This window comes from Petaurus breviceps, unplaced genomic scaffold (genome assembly GCF_028583685.1).
Source record: "Petaurus breviceps papuanus isolate PSGF00001 unplaced genomic scaffold, PetGlider_PUasm1.0 174, whole genome shotgun sequence".
Lineage (NCBI taxonomy): Eukaryota > Metazoa > Chordata > Mammalia > Diprotodontia > Petauridae > Petaurus > Petaurus breviceps.
Window position 1 is genome coordinate 73,418,631 of NW_027185761.1, and position 12,635 is coordinate 73,431,265.

Here is a 12,635-nt window from a genome sequence, read left to right on the forward strand (position 1 = left end):
TTTCCAGTGCTCCAGCCTTCCTTTCGAAGGTCCTCACCCTTCCGCTCTGAATGTGTTTGGCGCACACCTAGCCAGCCGCATGTTTTTTCACTGTGCGTGTCGAGGGCAGGATCATTCTTGGTGATTTTGCCTTTCTCTGTATCCCGATTGCTTATCACGGTGACTGGCACATAGAAGGTTGTGTTATGATGTTAAAAACAAGTGACCAGTTCGTTCTCAGTTGTGCTCATCAAGTGACTGAACTGGTTTTTCTGTGTGGCAAGCACGTGTGTAAAGGGGGAGTGACATTCAAGGTCTGAGGAGATTCCAGCCTTCACATTGCATTGGCCTGGGAAGCTGCCAGTGTGGCCACATCCACAGCTAATCCCTGGGAGCATGTCCTCAGGATCTGAGTCTTGGCAGGTTGTCTGGGCCCCTGAGAATGGAGCTCACCTGCCACTGGAGACACAGCTGGCATTTTCTACCCGCACTGATGCCAAAATCTACCTGACTGTGATACTACCTCTTACCTAATACAGAGTAGGATCTTAATAACAGTTACTGAATTTAATTTGTCCATCTTTTAACTGACTTCAGAGTCAACTGAGCCCAAAAGGAAGTTTGAAAAGCCTAAATTTGGACATGGAAGGGATCGCAGAATCCTCCTAATCTTACCCTTTAATTTTGCAGAGAAGAAACCTGAAACCCAAAGGAGCTTCTGACTTACCTGAGATCACAAAGGTAGTGAGCATCATATGGGAGATTGGTACCCAGGTCCTCTTAGCCTAGGTCCAGTGGGTTTAGAGTAAGAGCTGGACAAAAGGAGAGATGGTGAAATGTAGTTCAAAGAATGGTAGGCTTTCAGAACACCTGGAATCAGACATTGCCTTTGATACTTGTCGCCTGTGTGATATATGTATGTATGTCTATAGATATGTTATCTTTCCTGATAGAATGGAAGCTCCTTGAGGGAAAGGAGTCATTAAGTCTTTGTATCTTTTTAGCAAAAACCAGCAGTGGGATTTAGTGGATAATAGAAAGCTGGCTTCAAACCAAGGAAGGCCCTAGGTTCAAGCCTCTGAGACATCATAGCTGTGTGACCCTGGGCAAGTCTCCTCACCCTTAGCAGCAATCCAAGGCTCTCAAGCCTTTAGCCTAAGGTGTCAGGTCAGAATTAATGAGATCATACACCCAATCTTATGTCACTCTTACCCTAACACATCTGGCAGTGCTTGGTGTCTAGCAGACACTCAGTAAAAGCCCTCAGATTGAATGATTAATCACTGCCTTCTATAAGGGTGGAGTTCACATTGTTGGGGGCTGTGCTCTCTTCCAATACCACATCCTACTGTGCTCACCTTCATTATGTCACACCCCATATCCCAGGAGAATGTCTGTCCCTCAGATATAGGGACTTGACTATCAGTCATTTCCATATCACCAATGCCTAGTTCCATGCTTTACACACATAGCAGTAGCTTAATATATGTTTCTGAAACTGAACTGAGATCAAATTCTTAATAATAAAATAATACCTTCATTTGACTTCTCTCCATTCCAAGCTCCTGGCTTTAGATTCAAACATTGACTTCTTTGATTCTTGGATCCCAGAGCCTGGAATTCATGAAACCACAGCTCAACTCTCTTCATTTCTCTACTAATCTCTGAGATATATCTGTTTATCAAGTTAAGGTTTGCCTAGAGAACAATACAGAGCAGAATCTTTTCACATTACTGATGGATTTATTCCCTTTTTCTGTTTAGAGCCTTTGTGCCTCTTGTCACGGGGAGGGGGAAAAGTTCTCCAGGGAAAAATAAACTAACCCTCAGAATTGTTACATCAATAATCAATCACAAGTGAAAAGAAACATGGGATTGTTGGGGGAGGATCATTGCAATCACCAGGAGTTGGGCTGGAGCTATATATCTGGAAATAAACAAAGTGGACATCGTTGGCATGCACTGAAGCCATGTGTTCCCACTTATTATGATTTGATTATTGCTGCACTAATCTAGTCCTGGATGACCCACGACGTGATTCAGTGAGATCCTTGGCCAGTCCAAGGAGATCTGTCTAACAAGCCATGCAATAAATGATAACAACCTCAACAGTAATAATAGTGAGACAGAGAAAGGGAGGGTAAAGCAAAGAGGACAATTTCATTTTACCATGTGAAAATTCAATTTTACATTTTTATTCAATAGAATGTAAATGACTGGAGCTTAGGATGTTATAGAACATTTTTTGCTTTACATGGCTTTTGTTTGTATATTTTAAGGTCTAAGCTTATTGAGGGGGTTGTTGAATTTATAACATGTATATGTATATTTAAAAAGAATAAATAGAATGATAAGGAAGGGAGGTGACATGATCATGCATCGAGGGTGAGTAGAAGCAAGAATTCAGCCCTGCAGTTATATGGAACCCAGAGAACCCATGTTGAGTGGAAGGCCTTAGGGCAAACATTGACAAGAATCCCCAAGGATGGGTAAGTAGAATTAGGGTATAATCTGCACCATTGATCACAGAGCCACTGAAGCTTTTCAGTCCAACATAAATCCCATGGTTATTCATGTGGGTCTGAACCTCATCCTCTTGGAAAGCTTTGGGGAATGAAATAGGTCCATTTCACCCCTTAGCAAATGATTTGGAGAGTTTTTTCTTCATGTAGGATTCATTGTTGATTTTAAGTGCCCAGATTCCCCCAATTAAGATGTGCCCAGCCTCTGAGTGCAGAGTCCAAATGGTTGCTAGAGAATAAGTGTGCTCATCCCCCAACTACCCAGGACCCTCCTGTCCATCTTGCACTCAACCTATGGTCTCCACAAAGAAGCACGGGCCACTGCCCTCCATCTGCACTAAAGCCACTCATGCCAAGTATAAAGCATGCTAGCTTTGCAGCTGGGAGGCATGGCTCAATGCCTTGTTCTGAAAGGAGATTGCTGTCTGACTGATGGCCAATCAATCTTTTAATGATAAGGAACTGACCCTTCCCTGGGAGCTTTACACTGTGGAAAGTGCTCTCCACCCATCATCTCCTTTGAGCTGCACAAGCTTGTGAGGAAGGTGCTTCCAGTATTGTCATTTCCATTTTACAGGGAAGGATATCAGGGTCAGACCTACTGCCAAGGGAGGTAATAACATGCATTTAACCCTACCCTAAATGCCTCCCCTCTAACTCTAACCCTACGAGTGGGCTCTGGAACTTGACCTAGGACTTGATCTTGGGACTCCCGGTTACTAACCCAGGGCTTTCTTCACCATTCCACAGCCTCCTGGATTCTCACTTCAAGACGGTTCTCTTAAGCTGGTAGAGATATCGACTAACTGGGTCAGGAGTTTTGAGGAAGGGACAAGAATCGTAGGAGAGCAGCTGAACTAGAACATCCCATTCAGAGAAGAGGGGCCAGAAGGCTGACTTGCTTGACGCTGTGTTGGCATTGCTCACATCCTTGAGGTGAGAGGAGTGTTAAGGAGTAGGATCAAATCTGTCTTTTATCTATGGAAAGATTTGGTGTGTGTGAAGGAACGAAGGTTCCTACGGTAGTGTCTGAATGAGGAGTTAAGAGAGGATGCTGCCCCGGGGGAGAGGGGAAGGAGGTGCTCTTTTCTGTGGTCTTGAACATAAAGCCATGGAATCTCAGGGCTGGGAAAGAGTTAACGAGATCTCAGTGCTTGGAGGTCCCATTGTTTACTCAGCATTATCAGGCATGCAATTCTGTCCTTGGCAATGAAGCCACAAAGACGAGATCAGACACAGGACAGCAGGAAAGGGTTTTAGAGTTGTGGTCATGAGAGACCAGGGTTCAGAGCAGCCTAGATTGTAAGCTCCCTGGAAAGGGGCTTAAGACATCACTTTTCTGCTTTTACAGAGGAGGAAACTGATGTCCGGATCTGTGAGGAGGTGCCCCCAATCCCATCCCCAGATGTCTCATGCAGCCACTCCTGACCTCTGCTCTGTCACTTAGATTCCTGTGCTGTTTCCTTCTCTACAAACTAGTGGCAACAATACTTGCTGTATTCAAGTCCCGTGTGCTCAGTTCACATGGTGTCAAGTGCTCAACCGATGCCAGTGCTTTCTCTTGACCACATGGAGTAGAATTCTGGCCCCTTCACTTGCCCTCTCCGGCCTCAGTTTCCTCTATAAAATGAAGTGGGTAGACTGGATGGTCTTCTAAGGTTCCTAAAGCTCTGAAAGTCTCTGATGCTCTGAATATCACATTTCCCCAGTCCCACAACGAGGAGGCAGTCTGCAGGTGGCCAAGGCACTGGGGGAGCTCATAGCAGCCCCAGGGGAGGCTCCTTGGCCCCTGCCCAGGGGAGGCTCAGACTTCGAGATCTTCTCTAGGCTCAGTCTTGTCTGTGAGGCGAGGTGGCTTCTCTGTCCAGCCTTGGGGCCAGGAGCCTGGAAGTATGATGGTGAATGAGACATAGCCTGGGACTGGGCATCCTGTGCATTCTGTGGGTGGGGATGGATGGACAGATGGGGGAATGGATAAATGGATGGGGGGATGGAGGGAGGGAGGGCAGGAGGGATGTGTGTGTGTGCCCGAGCATCCCTTGGATACATATCTGGGTACGCAGCACCCAGGGGTGGGCCGTGGTGCCCGGGTTGGCTGGCACAAGCTGGGCGCGGGATGGGCGCAGGCAGAGACTGGGGGCGGCAGGGCCCGGGAGGGGGCGGAGGCGGGGCGGAGGCGGAGCTGCACCAATCAGGGCGCGAGGCCTCACTGCTGGTTGGTCCCAGCTGTCCCGGACCCGGAGCCCAAGCCCAAGCCCGGTGGCCGTTGAGAGGCAGAAGCAGGGAGGGGCGAAGAGAAGGAGGGAGGAGGAGGAAAAAGAGGAGGAGGAGGAGGAGGAGGAGAAGGAGGAGGAGGGCAGAGCCGAGCGGAGCCAAGCCCGGCGAGCGGAGAAAGACTGGGGGCGCCGCGACAGCTCCAGTTCCATCCCGGCAGGGGCTCAGAGTCAGTGCAGCGGGGCCGGCGGCCCCCTTGATTGCCACACGGGCGCGCACACTCGCCCGCTCACACTCACACGCGCGCACACACTCACACACGCCCGCGCGCACACATCCGCGCACACACTCTCACTCACTCCTGCGTGGCCGTGGCCGCCGCCCAGAGAGAGCGGGCGCCGAAGCAGTGGAATCGCAGTGACCGTGGCCGTGGCCGCCGTCTCCGTGCAGAGTCCCCCAGAGGGCCGCCGTGCGCTCTAGGGCGGGAGCATGCTTTGTGGTCAGGCCAGGCTTCCCCAGGTAAGGAAAGGGCAGCGCCGCCCCCGTCCCCGCCCCCGCCCCCGCCCCGGGGCGCCCCGCCGCTCGGACTCCCGAGAGGGGATGCCACAGGCTGGCCCAGCCCTGGGACCCGGCTGTCGCCTCCGAGAGCTTGGCGGCCGGCCGGTCCCCGGGGACTGCTCTGCTCTGTGCTGCGCTGCGCTGCACTGGCTGTCTGCAGCTCTCCTGCGCTCCTCCTCGGGCGGCAGACAAAGGAGGCGCCCTCCGGGCAGGTGCCCCCCACACGCCCGCCCGCCTGGGGGTCCCCGAGCCCAGCCGAGCTTGAAGACGGCCCCCAGGATCCGATCCTCCAGATGACGAGCAGGGAAGCGGGACCCGAGCCAGAGCGCCTAGGCTGCTCCCGCATTCCCAGGGTTGGGCTGGGCTTTGAAAATTCTGCCTCATCATTCGTTTCCGAGGGCTCTAGTCCGCAGCTCCCCCGCCCCGCTGCCTTCGGGACCGGGGCTGGGGGACCTAGGCCAAGTGCAAGGGACCAGCACTTCCTCCCCCCGCCCCCACCGTGGCCACTGCAGCTCCTCCACTTGCCTCTGCCTGTCACCCGCATTTCCCCTGGCGGGGCTTGGGCAGGGATCGAATCTGCATGCCATCAGTAGGGGGCATCGCTGGCAGGACGGGTTAGGTTCCTGGCTGGCCTGAGATGGGGGCTGACTTGCTGCCGGCCCTCCCTACCACTCTCGGACTAAATGATCAACTAAGACAATGCCTCTTCTTCGAGATAATGGGAGTTCTCCACTATGTCCCTGATTGGGGGGGGGGGGTGTTCGTGGACCCCCCCCCCACCTTTGTTTGCGCTGCCAGGTCACGGTCGCTGGCTTTGCGCTGCTTGTAAGCAAGTGTGGGGACCCCAACTGTGACTGGCCCAGGCTGCAGTCTGGGCAGGATTTGCGTGGTCCCCTGGGAGATGGGAGGTTCTGTGCAGCGGACCTGATCCCAGCGTCCGCCAGCTCTCTCTCACAAGGGGGCTTCCCTCATTACCGAAAGCCTTACGAACGCTCGCTTCCAACCCGAGGGGCAGCCACGTTCCCTGCCTCGGGGCAAAAAAGGGATGCTGGGCTAAGGGAGCAGTGTTGAGAGTGTCCTGTGTGCTGGTGGCCACCTTAAACGCGACCCCCTTTTTCCTGGAGCCGGTCCGCAAAGGGGGGAGGGCAGGGGGAACTTGGGAACTGCTGGGGTCCAAGACGTCACAGACATAGCAGGTGGTCTGCTCTGCCCGGGGAGCCTGCTTGCATTGGAGTTATTATGGGATTCATTCTAGCCTGGGGATTCATTTGGAAAATTTGGATTTTCCACTAAGAAGGGATTATTGTTTCTCTGCCTGCTTGTTGTGTGGCTGTGTGTGTGTGTGTGTGTGTGTGTGTGTGTGCGTGTGTGCGCGCCCGCGCGCGCGTGCGTGTGTTCGGCCCAAGTCTGTCCTGCCTTCTCTGGTGCAGTCTGAGCCTCTGCCTGCTGCCCCTCTGGGATACAGTATAGCCGGAGAGGGGAGCATCCCGCAGTCACTTGGGACTTGAAGGGCTTCTCTTAATAAACCAGATTCAGGCTGATCCTGGAATCCCAGGCTGGTGCGTAGACAAAGCAGCTTGCCTCTTCCTACTACTGTCATACTCCGAGTTTGGTATTTGTAGCTTTCAACAGGATGAGCTGGAGGGAGGCAGGCGGGCAGAAAGAGGAGCTTCATCTATAACATCTTACAGCCCCAGGTTGGAATAGTCCTTAATACCTGGAGAGATCCTACTGAGCCTGAACTGCTGTGTCTTGGATATATGAGCGACAGGCATGCAGGGTAGTACTCTCCTGCCTCGTTCTTCTACCCCAGGATATAAAAGGAAACTTGCAGACTCCTGTCCAGGCATCCCCCCCAACACCCTCAAACCCATTCAGATCTTCTGTACTCATAACCAAATAAGAGAAACACCAACCAGAAGGGGCAGGACCTGGGTTGCATACAGCAAGTCAGGGAGAACCCTATTGAGACTCTACATGAATCAGTTATTCAGGGGTAATGGCCCACTCCACCTGGGGCACATTTAGACCACTTTTCTCTTTCTTGGTATCTGGCTCACTGCATTTCCAGTCTTGGGGAAAAGAAAGCCCCAAACTCAATGCAAAGCCAAATTCTGGGTCTGTTGCCTGTTGGCTTCTACCCTGGTGGGGAATAGTAAGGCTAGTGGTAACAATATTAACTAACATTTATGTGGGCAAGTCACTCACACTTTGAGTCTCTATAGAAGTGGTAGGTGTCTTGCAGCGTCTTTCACTCCAATGAGATAATGCACATCAAGGAATTAAGAACCTTAAAATACTTGGGAAATGTCAGTTATAACATGATATCATAGGTCTAGAGCTAGAAGGGAGCTGAGACAGTGTCCCCCTCGATCCCATAATTATATAGGGAAAGAAACTGAGGCCCTGGGTCATTTTGGTGACTTGTTCAAGGTCACAAGCTAGGCAGGGGTAGTGATGCAGTGGAGAGAGAGAGAGCTGGTCTGAGAATCAGAGAACTTGAGGCTGAATTGCAGCTCTGTTCCAAACACCTGTATGATTTGGGGTGCTCATTTTCCTGCCTTGTGTCTGAGCTGACTGATGTGTAAAATGAAGAGACTGGGGCTCAAACACCTCAAATGTTCCCTTTCTGTTCTCCATTTATGGTCCTATGGCACAGAATTTCCGGCTCCAAAGCCATAATGGCCAAGATGAAATCTGAGCCCTCCTGCTCTAACTCCAAATGGAAGGTTCTTTCTTCTAGTTCATGAAACAGTTTCTAATGAGCTTTAGTCCCAACAATCCCATGAGGTGGAACAAGATTTGGAAAGATAGGTTCAGAGAGGACAGAGCGTCCAACATTATATTTTCTTCATTGTCTGGTGACTGGAAAGTTTACCCAGTTAACCCTGTTGTAAAACTCACTCTGTTTTGTCTTCTTTTGTTACCCTGGAAAGTGGAGATGGGAGATGATGTTTATGTGCTGCTCATCCCTGGGAAGGCTATGGGGAAGGTACCATGGGCAGTCTTGAGTGTAATTGGGAGGGTTTACACTATTGAAATGATTACATAGTGGTACATTTCCAGTGGTTCTAAAGAGTAAACATTGAAGTGAGTCCTTTCTAACAATTGCAACTGGAAGTGTTGATACCATAACTAAAAAGAGGGGAAACACCCTGCCATCAAGCCCATCCATTATAAAATGGATATGGCGAACATTTCTCAAGCTGAAACAGTCTCCTATTATCACTTGTCCATTATCATGGAAACATGAAGATGGTTGAGAAGATTATGATAGATCATTCCAATATTCTTCCATAATGGGGCAAAAGGATTCTAAAAATTGTTGCCCCCACCTGGTCTCCAAAGGCTAATATTTTTGGGTAGTGTAAACAGGCAACTCAGCCAATTTCAGTTCCCTACCCCCCATTTTGAATTGTTTGCTAGGCTGCCTTCATTCACCTGAGAGATGTTGTAACTTCTGCTTGATTTTGCTTTCATAGATCTGGCTTTGGAAAGGGAAATTGGCCTGAGGATTCTTTTAAGAGGCTGATGGTCACAACATTCTGTCTTGCAGGGTGCACTTGACCAGAATGTGTGAAGGGCTTGGGAGCATAATATGTTTTTAAAAGACCTATAATTTCATCACTGGGTCATAGCCATCAATTGTCTCATGCACATCTTAATAGACTTTCATGATTAATTTTGTTCAAAAAAGCTTGAATTGGCAGTCAACCTTCTGCTTATGAGCCATTCTTGACTTAGCTAAGAGATTTTCTTGGGTGACCATCTGCTGCCTGGTGCACCCATGAAGTCTCTCCCACTCAGTAAAAGCTTTAAGAGCCAGTGCTTGGTTGGGGTGACCTTCAAGGTGCCAAGGTCCTCCTCCATACCACAGGGAGCATCAGAGGAGGGCTTTGGTAATGAGATCTCATTACTTCAAGGATCTATGATTTTGACCACTCCTTACCTCCTCTGCTAGTTCCCTGTTTTGGGTTGCTTCTCCCATTAGAATATAAGCTCCTTGAGGCAGGAACTATATTACTGATTTGTATTGGTATCCCCAGTGCTTAGTACAATGCCCAGCACATGGTAGGTGCTTACTGAATGCTCTGTCTCTATACAGGTCTAGTTCTGTCTCTCATACCCTGGGGCTTCCTTTAACTTAGAAGAAAGTCTTTGAAAATTGCTGGGTTTTAAAAAGTGCATTTCCCCCTAATATCAGCCTGGTGAGGAACCTCACTGATCTCCATTAGCTCTCAATATCACATAGATACACAGACCATCAGCCTCTCCTTATGTGAAGTAGTTGTATCATGGGATGGCTGGGAACTTCTGCTGCCACCTCCCCCCAACCCCACCAAAAGACCTTCAAAAACACAGGGTCACCTCCAGGTTAAAAGGAGGAATGGAAAGAGGAATGAAGGAGGAAACCTTCCTTATAATGGATATTTGAAATAAATCAAAAGCTCATGCCCCATTTGTCTTCTCAGAATATTTCTGACACCTCTTCCCAGTTTGATTTAAAAAAAAGATATTTCACAAAATCTCAGATGTAGAAGAAACTTCAGTGGTCCATCAAGAAGACCAACCTAGACTCACCCAATAATCCCATCTATAACCTCCATGCCTAGGGGGTTGTCTTACCTTTTCTTGAAGGTCTCCCCTGTAAGAAGAAGCTCCCCATGCCCTTCCACTTGGGGACTACTTGCATTGTTCAAAAGTTTTACCTCTCAACATGCCTCAATCTGCCTCTTTGCAGCTTCCCCTCAGCATTCCTAGCTCTGACTTGTGAGGCCAAGCAGGTCCAGTCCAGTCTCTTCTTGCCCTAAGAGCCCTTAAAATGTGTGATAATCACTTCCTTTCTCTCATTGCTGCCCAACTGAATTACCCGATGTTCTCTGACGTTGGCTCAATATTTCCCACTCCCTTGCCTTGGTCCACAGGCTTAGAATACCCTCCCATTTCATTTCCATGTCTTAGACTAGCTTCCTGCAAGACTAATCTCAGGTGTCTGCTATCTCTGGGGAGCTTTTCTTGATCCCTCCTACATTTTGAGCTTCTCAATTTACCTTTAATTTAAGGACAGACTGTCTTTTGTCTCTTTTTGTATCTCCAGGCTTAGCACAGTGCCTGGCTAACTTCGAAGGTGCTAAATAAGTGTTGGCTGATTGATTGTATCCTCCCAGTTCAATCATGCTAGCCCCTTGGGGGCAGGGACTTTCATTTCTGCCTTTATACCTCCCAGTCCCACTCCCTCCCACATACACCTGAGTGTCCAGTACTTAGCAAATGCTTCAGAAATGTGTATTAGAATTGATTTGACCGAAGCTGAGCTTTTATCTCCACACTCCTAGACATTGCACATGGACTGGGCTACTCTGTGGAATTGGCCGTTTGGGGAATGAATTGCCTGTAGTTTATTTGGGGGGGGGGTGATGCTCAGAAAAGTCATGGATTAGAGAGACTGACAGTGACAGAGAAGGACCCTTGGAGTCTCATGTGGCATTAGCTAGGTGAGTGTCCATGGAAAAGCCACTTCAATCCTGTCTGCCCCTCACTAGTCTGCTCTCTAAAATGAGGCGATAATATTGCATTTCACACCTCGGAGAGTTGTCGTGAAGAAAGTGCTTTGATAAACTGAAAATGCTGGAGAAATGTGAACTACTAGCAAAAATATTTATACATAATTACTTATTAAACAATGAATAAAATTTAGTTATAATGTCTATAGTGGAGACTCCTGACCTGTCCCATAGAACTTACCTCCTAAACGATGAGAAGCTGGTCTGCCGGTCAGTGGGTGGGGGAGACCAGGAGGCAGGGACAGGGAGCAGCTTTTATTTTCTTGAAGTGTCCAAGGAAATCTTGGGTCTGTGGTCACTCCCAGACAATTTCCTTTGCAGTTCAGGCAAAGTGAGTGTTTCTCTGGCTAGTCTTTCTGTTGGGACATTACTAGTGGCTTGTCATATATAACATCTCTCATCTCAAGCTTTTAAAATACATCCTTGTAAAGGCTAGGGCCCAGGGGCTTATATTTGGTCCAGTTAAGCCCATTATAAAGGGCAAGGGACTAGCAACATGCTGACATCCTCACCCAAAAGGAGGAGAAACCCAGACAACCAGGCCATCAAGAGATAGATCTCTTCTTCCCACTCTGGGCACTCTGAGACCGTTGATCCTCTTTGCCAACGAAGCACAAACAACTCCTCACAATAATTCAGCTCCACATCCCAGGTACTGCACTCACCTTTGAAGATACAAAAACAGAAAGTCCCTGCCCTCAAGGAGCTTATGCTCTATCTGGATTAAGCACCTACTGTGTGTACAGAATGTGGTTCCAAGGGTTGGGAGCAATTCAAAGTCTGGATGAGATAAGGTCCCTTCCCTAATGGGAGAGCCTCTGGCATGTTTGAAGAGAGGTGTTTGCCATTTCCGTTTCATTAGTGAGGGGAACTCCCAGTCAATGAATAAGTATTTTATTAAGCACCTACTCCGTGCAAGGCATTGTGATTGAAAATGAGAGAATAAAGATAAATGTGGGAGGCTTCCATTATGGGGGTTGGGGAGGACCAGGGCACAACATGAGCACATATAAACACATACAAAATGTTACAAAACAAATTAATGGGGGGGGGGAGTAAAGGCACTAATGGGGGATAGGCAGCCACAAAAGGACTTGCAAGGGAGATGCCTCTTTTACCAGCCCTAAAGAAAGCTGCAGACTCCAAGGTGGAGGGCAGCAGGGGTTAGAGCAGTGAGAGAGCCTGGACCTGGAGGGGGGAAGTTCCCATTTGGGCTCAGACACTTACCAGCTGTGAGACCCTGGGTAAATTTCATACTTTCTGTCTGCCTCAGTTTCCTCAGGAGTAAAATGGGGATCATAATAGCACTTACCTCCCAGGAGGGCAAATGGAATCTCATTTGTAAATACCTGGCACACAATAGGTGCTTTTGTTTATCCATTCATTCCTTTGTGTATTGGGGCAAAGAATCTGTAATAAGGCTGGAAAGCCAGGCTGCCCCCAGGTTCTAGAGTGTCTTAGAGGTCAGACTAGCAGTCGATAGGCAAGTTCTGCTGCCGCTGAAGCTTTCCCAGTGAAGAAATGCCTTCTACTAGTAAAGATCTCTAACTTCTGCAACTTAGGGTCTCAGGGAGTTATCCACGGCACAGAGAGGTTAATGGACTTATCTGGTGTCACCCAGACAGGAGGAGACAGTGGCAGGATTTGAACCCAGCTTTTCCTGACTCTGAGCTCATCTTCCTCTGGGCCTCAAAGCCTGGTGCCTATAGAGATTCCTGTCTTTTTCTTTCTTCTCTTCAGAGATATTAGACTGAATAGAGATCCAGACTCTTACAAGCTCTGTGACCCTAGACAAGAA

At 48.9% G+C, this 12,635-nt stretch overlaps 1 protein-coding gene across 1 annotated transcript in view; it reads left to right on the top strand.

Moving 5' to 3' along the window:
* Positions 1–4,779: 4,779 nt before the first annotated feature.
* Positions 4,780–12,635, top strand: part of HECW1 (HECT, C2 and WW domain containing E3 ubiquitin protein ligase 1) — a 317,313-nt gene continuing 309,457 nt past the window's right edge. The window contains exon 1 of the mRNA XM_069084583.1: positions 4,780–5,234. The gene's annotated coding sequence lies outside the window, so the exon portion shown is untranslated. The remainder of the gene's footprint in view (positions 5,235–12,635) is intronic.